This window comes from Nothoprocta perdicaria, unplaced genomic scaffold (assembly GCF_003342845.1).
Source record: "Nothoprocta perdicaria isolate Ctin4 unplaced genomic scaffold, notPer1 scaffold_0, whole genome shotgun sequence".
In the NCBI taxonomy this organism is placed as follows: domain Eukaryota; kingdom Metazoa; phylum Chordata; class Aves; order Tinamiformes; family Tinamidae; genus Nothoprocta; species Nothoprocta perdicaria.
Genome location: NW_020454092.1, coordinates 66,722 through 89,175, shown reverse-complemented (window position 1 = coordinate 89,175; position 22,454 = coordinate 66,722). Strand labels below are relative to the sequence as shown.

The following is a 22,454-nucleotide window of genomic DNA, read 5'->3' as shown; positions in this document are numbered from 1 at the left end:
GAAGCTGCGAGCTGCTCGCCAGGGCCCCCGCGGGCCTGAGCTGCGTGCCCAGGCACAGGAGCCGCCGTTTCCTCCTCCCCGAGATCACCCACCAGATGTGCTCTGTCTCTGTGTGATCTGAATAAACTAACCGTGACCAGTCTGTTATTAATAAGCTTTACCTCTCTAAGCCCTTGCCGCCTGTTTCCGGGCTGCTGGTGGTAAACGGCAGGCCCTGGGATGAATTCTGGATCCATTTCCTGAAAACAGGGCTGTCATTTCAGCTATGTAGATGTAGAGACACCAACAGTGGTTATATGTACGGGAATATGCCATTGGACACCAAAATACAGCTATTTCAGAACTGAAATGGAGCCTTTGCAGTAAGCAGCAAGAGAGCGTAGGAAAGGAAGTAATGCCTACCAGGTTCTGATGAAACTGCATGGAAAATTTTGAAAGACAGGAAAGATGCAAATTGGAAAGAACTCTAACAACTCTGCTGTCATTCAATTGTAAGCTTAGTGCTATATTTGACTTGCAATTTGAATTTCATCGATTTAAACGTTTGAGCTCAGCCTCTATGGTGGTATCAAGTCTGTACAAATTCAAGGAGCAGCTCACCACTCAGCTTCCCTCAATACTTGGAAATGTGTTTTCTGTCCATAGATTGATTGCTCTGAATCTTCCGTGTTTACAATATATTATCGTGGTCTTTAATTGCCCTTTTTTCCCGTGACTTGGCATTTAATTGAAGGAATATGTCATTTAAGGGTTGTTGGAATGCGGTCCAGTTCAGTTTTCATGTCTCTGTTGGTCTGTTCCTCTGTAAAGAGGTGTTTGTGTCACGCTGTAACCAAGAATGCAACTGGACAAGATGGGCAGGAAAGCACTCGGCTGTGGTGGATTCTGTACTGAGGGAAAACTGAGATCCAGGTTGTTTTGGTTCTGAATGCTGGGATTTGAAGTGAGGTTGAGGAGTCAGTAGGGTTCAGTTGATCGAGTCACTGTAAATCACAGCCTGTAAAGAAGGGAGAACAAGCAGAGTATGTGTAAATCTCATGGGCCTGAAAATTAACTGTAACACAAGAATTGATAATCGGAGGAAATATCCTTTTGATGAAATATCCTTTTGATACCTTATTACGTTCATCTGCTGAAAGTTTCAGTAAATTTGAGGCACATGGGCTTTGTGTTTTAAGTGCCAAACATTTGCTTGGTACCACAAAAAAAACAAGAGGGATAAGGTTGCAAATCCGATTCACTGAATGTACTAGAATCCAACTTCATCCTGAATTTTAGCCTTTGTCTGGCAATTAAGTCTTAGCCAAAAAGCCTAAGGATTTAACTATTATTCCTAAACATTGTGCTACTTCTACATCTCATACAGGGCCATTTGCTTAAGAATATTGGGTGTTCTTTACAGCAAATTGCAGGAGGGGCCCACAGGAAGTTGACTTGTGTCTTGAGTCAGCACATAATAGTTGGCGGTAGTTGCGTGACTCAGTTCATCCTATTAGGAACCACCGGAGAAATGATTCCTCGCTTGGTGAAAAGTCAGCGGGGAAGCAGCCGTGGCCAGAGACAGATGTTGTCAGGGCCCATATCATCATCCCAGGGGAGCTTGTCCCTACCCCGAGAGGAAGGGCTCGGGCAGCACACGTGTTGCAAGGCGAGAGCTGGCCCAAGCAGCAGATGTGGTTGGGCCAGGAGAACTGAGCTCATCCAACAGCTCCCTGACCTCTCCCAAACCTCATCAACCTGCTGGATTGCCAGACAGCCCCCCACAAAAATGACTGCTCCTCATGCTTCGAGTTAAATCGAGTCAAAGTAGCCGCAGTGGGGGACGGGGCAGGACTCCAGAGGTGGAAGGAGCTGAGGAGAGGCAGGACTCCCTTGAGCAAGAGCAAGCAGACGAGCTCAGACGGGCAAGCTTGCCACACAGCACAGGAACTTGCTGTCTGTGTCCACTGTTTGCGGAAAGAGCCTGCTTTTAGCCCAGGATTTCTAGCCTCCACGGGAGCACAAACAGTACTGCAAAGTGGGGGAGAGACCCCAAAGCTTTATGGAGGTGCTGTGAATATCAAAGCACTTGTATAGTCCTCTGCACGAGTGCAATAATGCCCAAGTACATAAGACAAATAATACAAAAGACAAATAATAAGTATTAAAAGCAAAATTGGGTTTTGGAAGAGCTTTTTTTTTTTTGATTGTTTTAAATGAAGACATAAAATAATAGTTTCTGCTTAGAGGTCTTCATTCAACAACTCAATTTAAAAAAGAGCAAAGAAAAATTTCTGCTACTTAGATCAGGGTGCTTACTACTTAGGGTGCGCTTAAATGACTCCACTGAATCTGCTCCCATCCAGTGGAAGTTCTTCATGGGATAAGGAAAGGCCTAGCAAACTCGTGGACAAAATTACAGCTTGACCATTCCAGCCTGTGTTTGATTAGAGGACTGTGAGGCACAGCGTAGCCACGAGAGGAGGAGGAACCTGCAAATAAGTAAACGGCCAAACTACCCCCTCCACGCACGGGTCTAAGGCCGTGACTCTTCACCAACACATGACAGATCTTCCAAGAATGGGGCCAACAATGTCTGAGCTCTGCACATGCCACTAGTCAAGGACAGTCATCGAGAACATTGTTTCTTCCCTGGTCATTCCACTTAAAATATTTTTTTAAGCAATTAGGACAAAATAAGTCATGCTCCCTTTTAGGAAGAAATTCTTTCTTGTTTGTTACAGCTGTAACTCTCCCTGGATGCATTTTGTTTGTTTGTGACATTCTATGAATTCTTAAATTCCATGGGGCTATTTTCTAATTTGATTGGTAAGCAAACCCTGTCCTTAATAAGATGTTAGGGAAAAAAACCTAATTCTATATTTTTTTCTTTACAGTGTTAAACTGCGTGACTAAGAGGAAGCCTTTGAATGTGTTGTGCATGCATTTTTTCATTAACTGTATTATCTAGTTTTTGTTTCTGTATAAGTGTAAATAAAGATTAACTTGGTTATATCTCCTCTATAAAATTTGGGTGCTTATTTTTATTCACTTGGCAACTTATTCCACCAAAGCGAGTAGCTTTTTCACTAACAAAATTTTGCTTCTTACAAAGAAGAATCACAAATTTGTCTGATATTTTTCCCCTTTCAGTAGAACAAGGAACAAGCAAAAGTAGATACCTTATATATAGCTGAAAATATGTCCTTTACCAGGTGACATCCTGGTAGACAGGAAGCACAGCTCTCCAATTTCTCTTCACCAAGAAATATATAGTTTTTTTTTTAAGCTTCCTAAAAGTTATTTCCTTTAAGGCCCATAATTCTCTGATCATTTACGCTAAATTTCTACCTGCCAAGGTCCTCACAACTGAAATATTTTAATTAAAGAAATAATGGGGGAAAAAAAGAATCAAAACCATAATTTTTACCTGAAGTGTTGAAAGGCAAAAGTCCATAATCACAGTTTCTAGGATCAGTAACATGTAGTGTAAAGATCCTTCTGCATAGCCCATCACAAGATCTGAATGGAAATAAATAGGTAGATAAATAGTTAGATGAATAGATAAAACAGACAGTCAAGAATCACCTGAAAGAAAACCTCATTCTCATTATATACTTTCTATTAAAACTATCGTCGAAATGAGTTTTTGGCAGATTATGTACACACGTGTATGGAAGTTTTCAAAGATTAATAGCAGGGGCTGCAGACTCTGAAAAGGAAGCGAGCCTCGGAGCGATGAAGTAGCTCGTTCCTGGGAATTCCAGCCCAAATCCTGCTTCCCTGGGCTGGAGCAGGTGGAAGTGAGCGGCTCCCCCAGGAGCAGGAGGTCTCTGCCCAAGCTCTCCTGCGTGTTCGGCAGCAGCTCCGGAGGCTGCTGTGAACAGCACCACGTCCAGCAGCCTGGAGCCCCAGGGGATTACAGTGCTCGGAGAATGAGCGATAAGTGGATTTGCGTTTTTAGACCTGAAGTCATGACCCCGGGTAACACCTCTAGACTCCTGGCCTTTGGTGAGGGTTTTGTCTTGGTGCTTTCCTTTAAAAAAAAAAAAAAATCCAGGGGGGACTGTTTGTAGGAGAAGCAGCAGCTGCTTGCAGGAGAGGCACATGGATACCCGGAGCATCCCCGCATTTGCTTTGGGCTGGCTCTAGGCTGGGCTGCATCCAGCCCATGCTGGCTCCAGGCTCAGATCCCCCCCAGGGCACCTGCTCTCTCTTCTGCCTCCCGTGCAAGGAGTCCTGATGGTTTCACACAACCTTGTGGCACTTCCACAGGGTCAGGGTCAGCCGCCTTTGTTCTGGCCACGAGCATGATTTCCTTAAAAGCAGATTTAATCTTCAAGAATAACAGAACAGATTAGCTTTGTGCCTTTTAACTTCTTTATAACTTTTAAAGAGGAGTCAAAAAACTTTTAGGACTCATTTCAGTTTTTTTTTTTTTGTTTGTTTGTTTTTGTCTTTTTTGTCTTTTTTTACATTGTAGTGCAGTGAAGTCAGAATTTTGAATTTGGATGGGTCAGTGTTCACCTTGTTTTTCTGCAGTACCACAGACAAGCAGAACTGCACCACAATTGCCCAGGGAAAGTAAATTGAGTGGGGCTTGCAATTCCAGGCCTGATTATAGAATAGGTTGTTTGGGAAAAAAATATATATAGTTATTAATTAAAACTTATCCGAGAAACACATTGGTAAAAGAATTGTCAAGTCTACTTCAGTTTAGACCCAAAGGAGACATATTTGAGATTTGAAAATAAGGCACTGATGCTGTTAGCATAAAAAGAGATATAGACAGTCTTCAACTGGTAAATCACCTTAGCTTCCTGGAGATACCTCCAAAAAACACTCACGGTCTCCCAGTTCTGCAGGTCGCCACAGTCACCCAGCTCACGTTGCTTCTCAGACCGTGCTGCACTTCACTCTTCAACCCACGTTCTGGAGCTGCTGCACAGCCCTCCCAACCTAGTGGCATTGCAAACCTCTGTACTTTGCTGCAGGTGTCCTTCCTATTTCTAAAAATCAATTAACAGGAGTTAATTATTTCTTAATATATTGTTTCTCTCTCGCGTGCCAATTAGCATCTGAATTATTGAAGTGGATCACTGCTATTAGTTTGTTTTCACAAAGTTGCAAAACTCAGACTCCCCTATCATCTTAATTACTTACAAATGAAGGGTGACATGCCTTTCCTTCCGTGGCAAAACTCCAAAATATTTAATGCAGACGGATCTTGCTGCAAGCCCGTGTTCCCCAAGCATTCCTTTGCTCTCAGCAGGACCACTCAAGCACCGAGGGCTACGTGTGCACGCACTGGTAAGCTGACAGTTCCAGGACAACCATTTCACCACGTCCTCTGCAGTAGGAAAGGCCTCATCTTCAGCAACACACGCTATATTTAAGCAGAGCAGTAACTGAGTATCTGCTGTATGGGGGGGGGGGGAAATGATTCTCCTTTCCAAAAGAAAGAATATTACTTTTTTTTCCCCTAGACTGGATTCCTACAGAAATTAAAAGATTTTTGTGATGATTATCTCTACATACTTATAATAAATATGTGTGTGTATACATACATTGCATGTACATACTTGCACATTGTGCAAAGAGAGGGAATGGGAACCAACAGGAACCAATTTAACCACATCTTACAGAGCAATAAAAGACTCAAAAATCTTTCCTATGAATTTCATGAAAACAGGCTGCTAGGTAAAAGGAAAGCACCCCACTGCAGCTTGCATTAAACCCTCGTAAAACACCAGGAAAGCTGCAAAGATGAAAGGTGCTATGAATATGAATACCTACTCACAGCCCAAACTGCAGCCAGCGCATCCAGCTTTGGAGACCTGGGAGAATCCAAGCCCCAGAGGCAGCCCAAGGGAATCCAATCTGCCCCAGCAGATCTCCAGCCCTGGGGCTGGCGGCCTGGGCCGGATTTCTGCTCATCGCTGACCAGCTCTGAAGATGACCCCCTTCATTTGGCCTGTTCTCTAATTCTGGGCAAGAAAGGAGAGGTTGGTTTGTTTGTCTTCATACAGTGCAATAACAACTGATTAAGCACAGAGAATTTGGCTTTGAAATCACCCCTGATTTCCCAAACACGCTCAACAGAAGCATGAGATTAAAGGAAGGACGAGCATTTATTTTCAGCGATGCCATGGGATGTTCCCAGTGGATTCCCAGCGCTCTGCATGCGGCACAGCAGTCCGAGAGGAGAGCGCGTTTCAGCCTCTTGCACCCTGGAGAGCAGAGACGCTTCACACGATGCAGCCAGACCTTTGGTCTGTGGTTAGCAAAAGCCAGTGCTGTTGGAAAACTCTCATCCCATTTTTTATCTGCCTCATCATGTCTAAGTGTCTAACCATTCCCTAAAGTCCGTTCCCTAAAACGGCTTCGGGCTGTTGATTTCCAGGTGGGCACCGAAGCGTGCCCGCACTCCTCCCTGTTGAGGACCAGGGCTCGTTCACCAGGAGCTGCCCTTGCACCCCATGGTCCCCGCTCCAGGAACCAACCGTCTCCCGCCAGCACTGGTGATCCCTCCCGGACGGCTGCGGCATTTCCATGGTCCGGGCACGGCAGCTCATCTTTCATCCGTAGCTCTGCTCTTCCGCTCCATACCTCCGCCTCAGGCCCTCCTTCGCGAGGCACGCTCACCTCTCTGAAAACACCCGTGCGCTTTTATTCTCCCTAATGTTGAGCGGCAAGGGAAGCCGGCGCTCAGGATCAGCAATCCTGCTCGGAGGCGCGCAGGAAATCAATGCACACCGACTCCCTTGGACGCCGGCACCGTAACCAGCGCCGCTCTCATTCACGCTCCTTCCCACCCCGCACAAAGGAAGGAGAGATAATGAAAGAATTCAGCAGCCAAATCCTGCTCCTTCCCGCTTCTTCCCAAAAAGGTTCGCTCCGACAAAAACACACGTGCCCATTCTTGTCGCAGGGCGACAAAGGGATCTGTGCGGCTGTTCTTGCCGCCTCACGTGTGAGAGGCTTGTCTGAAACATTTTTAATGATTTTTTTTTTTTTAATCTTTTGTTGCTAAGAGAATAATAATGATCTAGCACAGTAATAAGAAATTCCAATGCCTGGAGCAATAAAATTAAGTTACAGTCTTCTAAACCAGCTAGTTTAGCAATTTTATGGGAAAATAAATATCCATTTTCTTCAGTACGTTATAGCTGCCAGTCCTGTTTTTCTAACATAGGTTTAAAATAAATTGCACAAGTAGTCTTATTTTTCTGCTCTACGTTGATTATTTAAAGACAGAGAGAGGACATTAGACTGTTTTTGTTGATAAGCAATTATTGAACAAATGAACTTTCATTTTAAAAGTGCAAGTGAACAGCACCAATAAAACCTTAGAAATTTGGCAGTACTCTCTTTTTATGTGCCACTAAAGTTAGTCACTGGAGCCATTATATTCCTGTATGAATGGTAATTCCTAGAGTAGGACAATTCAGCATAAACATGCACAATAAAATAGGTCAATTAAATCTGCAAGTTAATTCTATGCAAGGAGGAACAGGCTGCTTCACTCTTATTTACTGTTCCCCACGGAGCTAACTCGGTGCGACTCCATGGACCAGAAGTTAAATGTGGGCTTAGCTCCCAGGCTGGGCTCGAGGTTTGCACAGCTCTGTGAATGGCCAGAAAATGTTTCCTTACTCATATGGTTTGCAAGCAATGAAGGGAAACAGACTGCTAATGACAGAAATATATATATGTATATATATATTTGATCTGCTTTCCATGAGCCCGTAGCATCCCGTTTAGAGTGCCAAAACCAGCCGGCAGCCAAGAGGCTGCTGAACTCAAACTCACTTTAAGTGAGGAATAGCTCATTTTCCTGTTCATCATCTGTTCACGTAGGGCTCGTCCTCCTCGTCACCGCGCCGGCCAGCGGTGCCCACGGCTCCCTTTGCTGCCGGGAAGCCATTTGGCAGGCACCCCACGGAGACCTGGTGCGTCCCGCGGGAAGAGGCGCCAGCTCGGCCCATATCTGCTATTTAGCCCTACTCCCAGCTCTAATCTGCTCGGCCCAGCGCAGCCCAGCTGCCGGCCCCGAGGCCGAGCGCTTCCCACCGGGACCACGGGAAAGCGCTTTCGCTGCCACCGCCACTAATCTGCAAGAACAAATATTTTCGTGTTTACGCTCCGGAAAGCGAAACACCCTTATCTCCCGATATAAAATGTTTGCCAGCTCTTGGACACCAGTGCCGACCGGCTTGGGAGCTGCTCGAATCCGTGCCCGGTGCTTTCCGGCACACGGTGCCCATCGCAGCGGCACTGCCGCAGTTTTACCTCGGGACTGAAGTTGGCCACAGGCTCCTATTAAGAGGCCCCTGGCGAGCAGGGAGCCACCAGCCCTGTTCACAAACACAGGTTTGCGTGTGGCCATCCCCAGTGCCTGGCCACAGGTCACACGTGGAGCCTTGGGATCAGGCTAAACTCTGTATTTCGGATCCCAATCCCACACCCCTTTCATGGCGCCCAGGGCTTGTTTCTTTGTGCCTCAAATGGCTGCCAGATCTGGAAGGCGTTTTCTAAACGACACCGTCTTCCCCACGTGGGCCGGCGGCCAAAGCTGCTGCAGAAAGCAAAGCTGAAACCGCGCAATATCCTGTGCAAAGCTGCGCACGCGGCACCGCGAGCCCCGGGCGGGCCTGGGGGCCACATGAGCCTTGCTGCTCCCGCCCGCCGTCCCCGAGCTCCCGGGGGCCCCGGCATGCGGCTTGGATCAGGAATCCCAACCGGCGAAATGCTGCTCGCAGGGCTCACGTGCCCGGCATTGCCACCCGCAAAGGAAGCTCCTGGGAAAACGTTAGGCGGGCGTAGGGAAAGGACAAAGTCCTCCTTCCTGCAACGCTTTAACCCAGTCACCCCCGCACGCGTTTCCTCTTCCACTCCCAGCACGTAGGCTGCGGCTTTAGTTCATGATCTAAAAACCATCACAGCTTATTTCACAGAAAAACAAAACAAAAAAACTGACTTCAGCCCTTCAATGAATAGCAGTTTCAGTCACCGAAACTGCCCGACAGGAAAGCTGGCCGGGGGCACAGCTGGACTGGGGCATTTTTCGCAGGATAGCACATGGATTCTCCCGAGACCGGTGGCTCTGCTCTTGGCTGAACGAAGGAAACACAGTGGGGTTGGAGGGGGGGGGTGGGGTTGTTAAGGTGAGTTTTACTCCCCGTCAGGATCTAAAACCCCCTCAGACTCCTTTGTTCACATCTGCAGTCCTCCACGCGCATGCAGCGAGCCCAGCGCTCTGTTCCCCCGCGCTCTGAGCAGGGCCCCAGGAGGAGCCGCGCGGGTTTGTTATGGCTGGAGGGCTGCAGCCCTGGGCCCCGCGCTTCAGAGGCACCACAGCTATTTCCTGACTCATCACAAAAGACAAACACGGAAAAAAAAAAGATCTTTAAAATCCTCTTAAAATGTTTTAACATTAAACATCAGAAGTTGTGGAGATGTGATACAAGTCACTCCCAGATAAACAAGAAGCTCATAAGCAGCTGTTAGCCAAACATTCACTTTCTGGTAACACTATTAAAGCCAAAATATACTCAGTCTTCCCTTTTGCACAACGGCGTGCCAAATGCAGAAGTAATTCTGGTAACAGGAATTACAGAGAGAACGGCCTCCCAACATTTCCCGAGCTGTGAATGGTGGCAACGTGCTGGGACGCTGCTTGCCCACATAGCAGCTAACGTCACTTCAGCCAAGCAGGTTGACCATGGGGAAGCTCCTGCCTGCCTCGAGGCCGGCCATCCCAGCTTTTCCTTGAAGAACTTGCAAGAAGCAACTAAACTTCTTGCAAGAAACATCATATAGCACTGTGAACTTCTCACCCTCTTGCAAGAAACATCATACAGCAGTGCCTAGACTCCTACTAACGTGCTGCTGCCAGCTAGTTACCATGTCCAGCTGCTGTAAGTGAGGGGCGTCTGAGCATGAAGCAATACTGGTTTTTCATTGACTCTAGCGGCACAAATAAACCCAGCATCTCTCCAAAAGACATCATGCTGAACTCAGAGCTAACAGTTTGATCCATCTATTTCACTGCCGTGATCAGAGCCAGTCTGGGATTCAGGGGCAGCTGTTCCCATCAGTGCAAGTCCAGCGGTCGGCCACAACATTGCCCAGCTTCTCTTATCCAACCCCAAAAGTCTTGCTCTGATTTCCTCATCTCTGCCTTATTCTTTCTGTTTCCTTCCTCCCTGTCTCTGCTTGGCATTTACAGGAGTTTTACTTCTCCTTTGCTTAGCTTTGTATATTCTACTTTCTTGTCATTCTCAGCGTTTCCATCAGAAAACAACATTGTGTTCAACACACACATTTGGAGCAAGCAGGGAGCCGGGCGATCTCTGCACTCACACTGTGTGACAACACCCGGTGCAAGGACAGAGAAGAGGGAAGGAGAGGGAAAATGAGGAGGAATGGGGAGCGTGACCTCCTCGCTTGCAGCCGCCGCGCCGCCCCGGGGCAGGGCCAGCCCTCCCAGGCCACGCTGGGGCCACCAGGCCGCTTTGCACCAAGAGCGATGAAAGCAGCAGCCAAACGCACGGGGCTTGGCCGCCTCCGCTGCCTCCTCCTGCCGCGACATGATTACGGGCTCGCTGCCTTCAAGGCAAAACAAAACGGGTCCCCCTCTTCAAACTCCTTGCTCAAAACAATCCTAGAAATTCCTTTGAATAACAGCAGGTATTTTTTATGTGGCTGGTGTCTTTCAGACACTTAGTGATATTGCATATTTGGAAAATCATCAAAGACATGTAGCAAGAATTTTGCTCCTTTTTTTTGACCAAAAAAAGCTGATTTTTCTGAAGCACAATATATAAAAATCCCGCCCTGTGAGTCCCTCTGTGCAGCAGAGCTCTCCTTGTTCAGATTCTGCACGAGCCGTTTCCGCCCTCTCCCCCAGGTCCCATTCTCCATGTGTATGACAATAACGACAGCGCCTTTGCTAAGGCTGAGCACAATACCCAGGCCTTTGTGGAGGATAATTAACAGCCCGGTGAATCTTAGCACTTATTCAATGGCGTATGAATGAGTTATGAACATTCGCTTTTACTGGGGAAGTAAGAGGATATCGTTCCATTTGCATAGGTTTTGCCTCTCACTCAATAGCATATTTGTGGTTTTCATAGTTTAAAGTGAGAAATAGGTACATAGGTGTTAGGCATTTTCACCCTGCAGCCCTGGCTCTGGGAGTTTGTCTCTGCTCCCATCGTTAGTGAAATCCCCTCTCCATCTGCAGCTAATCCAAATTCATCAGGTGCACCCTGAGCAGGATGAGGAGACCCGAGCTCCTTGGCTCTTTCTGCAGCTGTATTCCTTTCTTGAAGTGGACATTCACCATCTCTCCTAAATAATCTTGATCAGTATCCCTGCATAGGACACCTGGAGATAAATGCAGTGACACTGACCCAGAGGCCCTAAACTTCCACGTGCTTTTTGCTGCGTGACAGAAAACCCCTGCTCTGTTCTCTAGTACTGAACAGGTGAGCATGAGCAAAATGGAGCAAATCCCAGTTGTAGCTGGAATATAGAAACATCTCTCAATTCTAAGGCTGAGAATTTATTGTAGGAGATTTTTAAGGGCTCTTGTTGAGTAGAAACACTAATAGCCATTGATAAAAATGGAAAAGGAGGAAATTTTGTTTAGGTGCCTAAAAACACATTAAGAAATACAACCTGGTCTTATCTCTCCGGGAAAGGGCTGGATAACCAGGCAACTAATATAACAATAATATTGCCAATGTCAGGGAGGGAAAGGCAAGAGAGGATAATTACTTTTTTTTTTTTTTCCTTCTTTTTAGCCTTTTTTGTTGTTGTTTTCAAGCTGACTGATTAGCATTTCTTCTTTGTGGTAAGTGTCTACAGAGCTCAGTCATAAACTGACATTTCGAGAAAAATTCTCCTTGGATAACCCCTGTAGTGAACATATATCCTCTTGCCTCCACAGTATGTTTTGCACATAAGACCAGCCTTTAGTCTGTGCCTAAAGAATTAGCCATGTTTGGAGGTTTAAACAGAAGAAAAAGAAAACATGCTTTTGTCTTTTAAATAACTTTCTACTGCCTATTTAACCACATGCAAAAAAAGCAAATAGATACAAGTAAGAATTGCTCTATAAATTACCTGCAGACAGCAAAGGTGATGAGTTGGAGATGTTTAGTGTTCTTTCTTGGCAGGAATTTCTTCTCTGGCCAGTGAAGCACCCAGTCCATGCTCCTTAGCAAGTATCTTCTGATATCAAGATCTGGTTCAGGTGACGTTACTCATTGCAGGAACTCACCTGACGTTACTCATTGTAATCAGCTGAAAGGGGTCTGCTCCTCCACAGGTGCAAGCGAGGCCTGACCAGAGTTCAAGTATGTTCAGCAGAGGAGGAGGAGGAGGCTGGGGATGCACATAACGAGTCTGTGACTCTGGGAAGTAAATGCACGGTTTCTAACTCAGGTGAAACCTGAGGTGTTTTGCTCACATCCCGCACTGGGTTTAGGGCTGTAGCTGAGGTGCTGGAGCTGTGAACGTGCAGACACTGGTCCCATCCACAGCAGTGCCATCCCAAAGCAAGCACAACCAGGGACTGCTCCACTGAGTGTGCCAGGGAAATCCAGGAAAAGGCCAAGGAGGCCCCGTGGCCCAAAGGGACAGGGATCCGCGTGGGAGGACCCTCACTTTAGATGTATTTGCTCTAAGCTGCAACTCCTGTTGCTGCATCAGAGCAGCTGGCGCGCTTCAACAGTGAAGAGACAGGTCAATTCTGCAGCCCACCAAAATCTGAGAGGAATAATATTAGATGAGCCTTCAGTCTAAAGGGAGATTATTCCCCACTATGTGCATTTTAGGCAGTGTTTTGCACAGCGTGGGGTCAAAGGCGGCAGGCAGCGAGGCCTCCTCGGTGGCGGCCGAGGCCTCGCCGCGGTAACGCACCGTCCTCGGCGCTCTCCTGCGGACGGACGGCTGTAGCACAGCAAACACGGGCAGGAACGGGGCCGCGTTTGGTGCTAGTACAAAACAGTCAACCAACAAAAGCACCTTGACCCAACCCTCACCGAAGCCTCTTTAAAAGTCTCCAGTTTGAAGTGAGACACAAGGCTGGCACCTTGCCATGGTGCGCACAGCTTTTAAGTGACCCCATATGTAAAGCCAACCTGAGAGCGCTGTTAAAATCCTCAGTCTGTGCCCGCAGCCCCTGGAGGCACGTTTCTCCCGTGAGCTGTGGAGCCAGCTTTCTGCGAAAACAGCATTTAAACCTGGAAGCGTTAACGACCCTCCCACGTGCTCGCAGAAGGAGAGCGTGCAGCAGGAGCTAGCGAGCAGCAAGCCGCGCGCCCGGGTCGCGGTAGCGCCGGCGTCGCTGCCGGGCCAGGCGGATCCTGCGGCGCCGCCGCCGACGCCGGGCCAGGCGGATCCTGCGGCGCCGCCGCCGGTGTCTTCAGCGCGGCCCCCATGGACGGAGCTGGGCCCTTCGGCCCGGCCTCCGGCCTGGGGAGGCACCGCCGGCATCGCCCTGCCCAGGGCCATCAGGCTTGAAAGGGGAGCTTGGCCGGCACGGTAACCAACACACAAGAAAAAAAATACAAATAACATACTGAAATGGCATTTATTACAGCATATGGATATGGACCAGCATTGCAGGTCAACTTAAAAAGACAAAACAAGAGGGACACAAAGCTCTCCTGGTGGATGCTGAGTAACCACAATAAAACCCCACATGCTGCTTTTTTTCAGAGAAAACTGTTTCAGAAATGTTTGGCTTTGCTATGGAGCTGCCCCGCTGTGCTCTTCCCCATTTCAGGTGAAATGGGTCCACCTTGTACTCCCTACAACCACCCTTTCCTTTTGCCCTAAAGCCTTTGCATTTGGCAAGTGCTGCTAACTGCTAGTGGTAGCGCTCTCGTTAAGGGCCTTGTTAATGGCAAGCCTGGCTTTTAATTAGTCTGTGATATAAAGAGGTACTCTCTCATATCATGCAACATGGAGAGGTTTAAGGAAAGAGAGACTTCAAGCGTCTCTGGGAAGCCAACGCATGGCTGTTGCTCTTGATGTCCACCCAAGCTCACTGCACAGCACCTGAATCATGCACCTTATTCATTAGCAATTTATTAATTTTAAATTGCATGGCAGTGTAGAAGATTCAACCTCCTCAGGAGAGAAAAAGAAATAAAGCATTGGCTTTCTTTGAGCAAAGAGACCAAAACTGAAGCATAGGACATATTTAGTTAAAAAAAAAAAAAAAAAAAAAAAAAAAAAAAAAAATTAAATTAAAAAAAAAAAAAACCCTTTGATGTTATTTGATGCAGGAAATGACATAGTTTCTCTAGCCACATTTGTATGAAAGCTTAAGTGAAAGATTGCTTCCAGCAGAATGCCCTGATTAAATCCAAAAAGATTTTGTAGAAAATCAGATTTCAGAGCCCAATTAATTCTCTGATTAAGAAGTCACAATGGGCAAGTAACTGAGAAGGAGCAGCTGAGATCCTAGTGTTTCTCCTTGAATACAGTTTATTAATGAAGTTTTAAAAGCAGGAGAGGGGAAAATAAGACTGACCTTTGAAGTATGTGATATGTCTAGAACCAGTCCTCCAGATTTTTGCTTGTCAGCCTTGCATTTCATAAACAGCAGTTGCCTTTAAAGATAATTTAACATGATTACAGGTCTCTCTGTATGCCTGAAGTTCTCTCTTAAAAGTAACCTCCATACCTTGCCCTCTTCTTGCTCTTTATGATGTGAAAAGAAGGTCTGAAGGGTCTGAAAAGAATTGCTTCCTGCTTATCGCTTTTTGCTGGAGTCCCAAAGACATATTTAATCTTGTCCTCACTAGTTTTACTAGAGACATTTTTAGATGCTCTGAGCTTCTGTGTAAGGTGAGCAGGGCTTCTTCGCTGCTATGGAAAAGATGGGAGAAAGGGAGTTCCTCACAAAACAAACTATTCTAAATGTGTTAGTAATGACCAAATCAATGAATATAGTCTAAATAAGACGTGCTCCCGGGTCTGGGCTACCATGCCCTTGAAGGAAGCGAGCCTGTCTCCGGCCGGTCTGCGCCATCCACAGAGCGCTGCGCTGCGGGGCGGGCGAGCCGCCGTTCTGTCCGTAAACAGAGAGCCAAAACCCAAGGGCCCTCCTAGGTCTCCTTTGCACGTTAATAATCAAGTGACACCACAGTACTTTTGAATAACAATGGCAAGTAGCACTTATTTCTACAGACTTGCGTTCTCACCAAAATATAAACCTCTGCTTTTAAACTTTTGACTAGAAGTAGGGGAAAAAATTCAAACTTTCCTTATTCACAAACTTTTTTTTTTTTAAATCAAGGAATCTGAGAGTCTTATCCTTGCACATATTAGACATATACAAATGCTAGATTAACGGGTCACTTAAAAAAAGTAAGGGGGAAAGAAATCACATGGGAGTAAAGTAGACTTCAGTGACATTCCAATGTACTGCAGGGAGTGAAAATTGCCTCACCCCCTGAAGTTTGCAATGCCTGTCTAAAGTACTGTGTACTCCCTAAGTAAAACCTCCTGCCCCAGAAATCCAAGGGAGGGTGAAAGAACTCACTTGAAGGTTTGTCTCTTTGAAAAAAGACCTGAGGAAAGAAAAAAGGTCCGTCTCGGGGCTCATAGAATAAGTGTATTTAGATACTCCTCCTTAAGAAAGGACCCAGATGCAAGCAAGGCTTGTGCCATAGTTTAAATCCAGGTTCCCAGAAAAACTTGCTTACAGAAAGATCAGAAGATCAGAGGATCATTACTGTAGAGGATTCTGAGAAATTATCTCCTAATGCACAGCCGAAGACAGAACTAGTCTTGGTCTCTCTTTGGCTTGAACCTCTACTGAAATTTAATGCTGACAAATCAAAAAGGGATATATCCAGAATCCGTAACCCTGATAAAAATGGGAAATCTGTATCATCTTAATCAAAGGATATGCCACCCTGAGCTGGATCTGTGTCTTGTCCCTTGGCCTCATGTGACTCCTGTGTGCTAGAGGTTAAGGGTTTGTTAAAGAATATCGGTTTTGATTAAGTGTCACATACGGTGTAAAACATCCTCTTTATCATTGGAAGTGAAGGTTGGGGGCCAGACAGTGCCTTTCAGTGAGCTTCTAATATAAATTAGGTGTCTTAGGTAATGGGTGGTTTTCAGGCAGGATTGATCTTTCTGTGTCCAGTGAAAGTAGGTGTGTTTGGTGAGATGTCACAAAGCCAGCTTCCTGGCACCTGTACTAATGGGCTGGTTACCCCGTTTGGAGTAGGACTTGAAAAAATACAACACAGGATTTCCCCCCCTCCCTTCCTAACTTTTTCATTTTCTTGATGTAATGGGCAAAGGTCTATATATCCTTCACTCCTTTGGTATTTCAGTCGTAGTATTTTCAGTATCACTCAGTGAATCTTAAGCCACTCATCTTTTTAGTCACTTACCTCTCCCTAAACTTGCATGAACTTAAAGACGAAGCTGTTATGAGTAGACTAGGTTACTTACTATTTTTATCAACGCACTGCCTTTAAAGAAAAATCTATCAAGTGCACCACCACCACCACAACCAAATGATTTCTGTTCCCCATTAAGTCCTCTGTGGAAACTTTGATTGCAGAGAGACCTAGAGAGAGCTGTAGAGATGTTAAAGCCTAAGTTCCACTGCCTCAAAAATAAGAGAAAACATGCATTTATATAGACATCAAAACAAGTCTGTATTTTCCTCTTTATGAAACAGAAACTCGCTCAGCTTTCTGCAAAGAGTGGCATGATCAAAAGCACAAGCCGAGCACTTGAGAGCGAGAAGCTCTAATTCAGAATCTAACCATGGACCTCAGGTAGAGAGGGTATATACAAAATAAACCTTTCCTTTATAGTTCATTGCCATGTTATAGTTAAAACTTTTCAGAAAAGTTTCCATGGATTTATGAAGAAGTGAAAGCACAAATGCACAGTTGGTATCCCAAGCTCATAAACCTGACCAATGAGCAAGACCTGAAAGTCTTTAAAAATTGAGAAATACGTTACAAACATTAGGTTAGTACTTCATTTTTCTCACCTACCTGCTGATCACTTGAGCACTAATAAATATCAAAGTTTGTTAAAAATATTTAGATAATGAAATTCTATTCCGAGATCAGGTCTTAAAACTGAGCTTACTCTGATTCTCACTGAAAAAGCTTTGCAAAGGTCCCCAGTCTGACTAGCCAGGATAACCAAGGCTTAGAACATGAATATCCTTCGTTTGCTTATAAAAACATATGCCCCTCTAGGCAAAGACTTAGGTTTATATACTCTAACTCAGTTGTATACCTAAAACATTGGAATAGCTTGACTGAATACAGTGGGATTATGATTACAAGTTGGATTTACCTGAGTATCACAACAGAACCAGGCTCCAGCTATTGCCTTCCTTTTTGTTTACTTCAGATATGAAGCATAAATAACTCTTCCATTCCTGTGGAGGAACGACACCTCTTTTTCTCCTTCATATCTCATAATAGCTTGTGCTAATTTTTGCTCATTTGCTCAGTGCTGTAACTAGGCAATGTTGTCAAAAACATCTTGGTCTTATTAGTGATTTTTTAAAAGCTACTTCAATTGTTGAGTTTGATTTTTTTATATAGTTTCAAACTATATCTACTCTCACAACCCCATGTGGCCACATGGAGTTAATGGGTTCTTGCTGGTAGTGCTGGTGAAGTGGACATGAGCACATCATACCTGAAAGGCAGGCAATGGATGTGAGCAGATATTGCTGCAGAACAAGCAAGAGAGGCAAGCCAAGGCCATGGGAAATGCAGGTCTGCTCAAATCAAAGACAACATTCCTCTTTATTCTTGAATACCAGCGCAGTCAGCAAAAGAACATGCCTTAAACTCAGCTTGAGAAACCGCTACGGCTCTGAGGGTCTCTTGCAGACTTCAGCAGAGCAAAAACTCTCCAAACACAGGCGGTTCTCTGAGGATTTGATGTTTTTCTACATAAGATGGAAGGAAGAGAGGAGAAAAAAAAGAAAAAAAAAAAACTAAAAAGAGCGAGCCCTGGACTTTACAGAACTAAAGAACAGGTTGGCCAAATTCAAGGGCAGTTTTTATGAGGCAGAGCATTGGACTGCTCATCACTCTTCTCAAGGGGAACGTCCCTGCACCCATTTGGGTTTATTAATTCATTAATTTGTAATTGGTGTCAGCCTTTCTGTGCTTCCCACCCTGCTCTGCCCAAGGCCTGGGTGACGGCCTGGCCGCAGCGGTCACCGGGCTCTGTCCCGGTCCCTGGTCCCCGTGCGGGACACGCAGGGCAGGGAGCTGCGGGAGCAGGTGAGCGCGCCTCAGCTCGCCCGGAGCGCTGCCGCTGCGTAAACTCGCTCCTAATCCACAGCGCTTCGGATAAGAACAAAAGCTGCGGGCAAATGAATATTTCCATCTTATTTCAAATTCTAGGTTTCAGCTGCAATATTAATGCTATTTTACAGTGTAATTTACTTGTAATAATATGTCATTATTGCCATTTTACAGTTTTCTCTTAAAGTAGTAAATAAAATGTTTTAAAAGGCGCAAATAGCTGTGGCAGAAATCTCCATTCAGCCCCAGACTTTGCGCTCTCCCACCAGAATGGCACCTAATTGAAAACAATGACATCCCCAGTGTGCCAAACACTCCAGTCATTAAAGCATTTTTATTTTGGAATAAAAGAGCACACTTCCAGCTTTTTTTTTTTCCTAAATAGTAAATATAAATTAAACATTTCTCTTCTGTTTCCAGAATGGCATCCGCCCGCAAAGCCATGGCTGATGTCAAACACTTCTCACAGGCTCTCCTCAAACCAAAGGGCTGCTTTTAGACACATGACAGTGTATTTACCCAAAGCACAATGCACAAAAGGCTGCCTCTAACAGGTGACATGTCCTTAACCTGGTGACAATTTCACAAACAGCAGTGACCCCAACACAGGGGCTGGTGTGAGAATCACCAGGAGCTGCGGGAAACCTCAGGTAGTGTTTTACATCTAATGGAGCAGACGTACCTCACGCTGTATTTTTGCACTGGTTCTGGTTCCCCTGTTCAAACACCCCTTTGGACCAAACGGTAACCATTTCTCCCTCTCTGGCATCTACTTTGTGTTGAGCTCTCACTGAGAGGAGCACTAAGGACTTTGGAGAGCAGCTTCTTAACAACATCCTGGTGGCCATAGTGGGGCAAAAATTGGCAGGCGATGCTGTAAGCTTCTTGTCGGGCCCTCAAGAGAGCCCAGGCTGCAGAGCGAGTTTTTGTTGTTATTTGAAACGACAAGAAGAGAGATGGCATCAAAAGCCATCCCCAGCGCCACTTTCTGCTTGAGGAGAAAGCTCAGCACAAGAGCTATTCGTATTCAAGAGTCGTTACTATTCATACGGCTCTTGGCCAGTTCACAGAGCTCTTGCCATCCACCCACGAGCTGCAAAATGTGCTGCCTGTTGTGGCCTTGGGCATGGGCAGCCCAGGGCAATGAGCCACCAGGCAAGCGAGGCTGCCACGAGCTCATGAGGTAGAACATATATATATATATTTTTTTTAACCTAATATGATGTGTGAAAAGAAATTTCTTTAAGTTATTTTTAATTCTAATTATTCTTCCTTATCGCAACCGCGCTGTTTGTCAAGGTGAAGACCAAAGTCAATAGGCAGAGGCAAGTCTGCGCAGGAACATCCAAACCTCGATACACTCGAGTGGAAATACAGGCAGACAGGGCGGTGTCTCTCTCGCATACCTGCCCTGTGCCTCAGTTTAGAAACCAGTACAAAGAAAGTATTAGAAATAAACTTCAAGCATCACTGCATAGGGCGGAGGGATAGCTTGAAAGGAGAAGCGGTAGGGCCGGGAACAGACATACAGGTGAGGATTATTTAAGATCTGGGCGGCTGGGAGGGCTCTAGGCTGCACCGAGGCCTCTCTTGAAGCCTAAGGGTTTACGGCAGTCGAGGTGATGGTAGCGACCATTGCTCGACAGCTGAGAGATTTACAAGGCATTTCCCAAAAACATAATTTCTCAGCGGGATCTCTATCAGAGTTTGTCAGGGTGATATTTAATGGTTGGCAAAACATGAGTAAATAAAAGCAGATCAAGATGATGTTATTACAATAACAGATTACATTACAATTCCTTGTCCCTAGGAAATCCCTGATTAGAACAAGATCTTCACCGGGGTCTTATGAATAAGTCACACGCGGGGCTCTAATGGCCCTGCGTGGCAGCGCGCGAGCCGCAGGGCTCCCCGCTGCCCGGGCCTCGCGGGACCCTTCACGGGGTCCCTGAGCGTGGCCACCGCGGGCCGCGATTGCAACACAGACGGGGCCAGCAGTTCTGCAGCATGAACTAGCCGCTCCGCTGATGCCAAAGGAGCGCAGCCGGTTTGCAAAAGCAAAAACCAACCTTTTTAGTCCCTTTTTATGCAAGTCTTTACTCTTGCTGCTCTTGAAATCTAATTCAAACCCTTTCTGCAGAAGGGTCCCTCGGTCAGTGTATCACCATACAGAGACAAGCGTGTAGAAAAGGAGGCTTTAGTCAGCAAACACACCAGACACTTCAGGCCTTTAGGGGCCACGAGAGCCTGTCTGGGACCTGTACTCGCATCGTTACTGCACTGAGAGAAAATTATCTTTGGCTCAGGAGTGTCAGGACAGCTCTGAACCCATGAGTGACTCACCCTCAGGCAGCAGTGTTTAATTTCTGAGCCATTTATCTCCTTGCACACACCCCAGCACAAACAATTATAGTTAGTAATTTGTTGATCTTATCAAGGCCGTTTGATGTTACTATTGCTACCTCCAATAATGCTGCGCTTTGAAACTTAAACAGAATTTATAACCAGAGTCTGATACTGTGCACACACTTCCCACTGCAGAAAAGTTTAACTCTTTGGCATCTCAGAGGCTCCGTATGCAAAATTTTGGGGGAAACAACCATCACTTGTCCTGCTGATGTATCTGGCAGTCCAGCCTGACAGCGAAACCCCAGCCAGACTGTTGCCTGTGCTCTGAGACCTTCCCGGATCCCTTTCCTACACACAACAGCCGTCCTAATGAGACCCCATTGCCTGCTAAATTGAGGCATTAAATTGAGGTGCTAAATGAATTGAGCTGGGGCCCTGTCCTGAGGTGACGGGCGCGCACGTTACCACACCACACACACACATTACCACACAACACGCACATAACCACACGTTACCACACGACGCGTGCACAGCAGCCACCAACAACTGCTCGAAGTCAGCCTTGAAACACCCAATTTACCTTCAAAACGCTAAAAAAGGCCCAATGAGCACAGAGCCGCTTCCATCCGCTGGGACACAATGATGAGCACCGTGACTTTGATTTTTGTTTTTCAGAGCCTCCAGTGGTTTTCTTGGTTTAATTGCAGTGAAATGATAGGATTATCATAATCAAACGTAAAGAATTAGCATTCAGAGAGTAAAAATTTAAACTAGTGATTAGTTTTAAACAATATTTTTTAATGATTTCTCGGTGAGCTGAGTTCCTACACCCTGCAGCACAAGGCATACAGTGCACACCATGGACATCTTTTTCCTATTTCAGCTTGCCGGCCACACCTGATAAACACTGCATTTATAAAGACCCTGAAACCCTTCATTCTTCTGGGGGATATCCGGAGTCTATAAAGAAGCTCAAATAAGCAGCTGAGAGATGTCCAGATACATCCCGTTGGCTCTTGCATCACCCAAATGTTTGCTTCAGTTTTCCTGTATTTCAGGCAGCTCTAGAAGTTCGTCACTGGGCAGCAAGCGCCACCAATGCACTTCATTTCAGGTATGGTGCTCTGGAAACCATGTACTTTCAATTTCCATTTTATTAAATACATTAAGCTAGATATTAAACTCCAGCCCACTCTTGTTGTGCTGTCCTGGTAGGTGTTGATTAGCATGGAAAATTACCTCCTACCTAGGAGGAATCCCTGTCCTCCTGTGGGAGGAATCCCACATGTCAAGTGCCACCCATGCACTGCCAACGGAGGGGAGCTGTAAGCCCATCCGCGTGTCCACAGCAGGGATTTGGTTTGGTCAGGATGCCACTTGCACCGTCCGTGCCCTGCTCACTGCTGCCGCGCACGCGGGACACGCTTTGCTTGGTTTGCAAACGCAGCAGGAGCAGCCCCGGCCGGGCTGCACGAGCCCTGCGAGCGCCGCAGGGGCCACCCGGCACCGCGGGGCGGCACCGCCTGCCCACACGGGCACCGACGCCTTCCTCCTCCTCTTCCTCCTCCGTCCCCAGTGTGATGCAGACCTGCAGAGGCACCACAGACCTCCCGCCTTCCACAGCAGATGTGAGGAGGACACAGAGGCTGCAGCCTCTGCCCCAGCTGAAAGGCACACGGAGCGTGTGCTGGGTCCAGGGTAAGTCACAGTTCTACCTAAAGCACCTCAGGTGCTTGAAACTTGCTGCTTTCACCTACACATTTTTAGAACTTGTACATCCTAAATGCACAGAATCAC

At 46.3% G+C, this 22,454-nt stretch overlaps 1 long non-coding RNA gene across 3 annotated transcripts; it reads right to left on the bottom strand.

The window, feature by feature from the left end:
* Positions 1-481: 481 nt before the first annotated feature.
* LOC112959185 lies at positions 482-12,160 on the bottom strand. Of its 3 annotated transcripts, none has more exons than XR_003251590.1 (4): positions 12,112-12,160; positions 4,791-4,988; positions 3,410-3,501; positions 482-997 (listed from the first exon to the last, which is right to left on the bottom strand). It is a non-coding gene; the product is annotated as an uncharacterized LOC112959185 (long non-coding RNA). The 3 variants fall into 3 exon arrangements; XR_003251583.1 differs by lacking the exon at positions 12,112-12,160 and adding an exon at positions 5,143-5,176; XR_003251592.1 differs by lacking the exon at positions 12,112-12,160 and adding an exon at positions 5,143-5,167 and having other exon boundaries at positions 4,791-4,938.
* Positions 12,161-22,454: the final 10,294 nt, after the last annotated feature.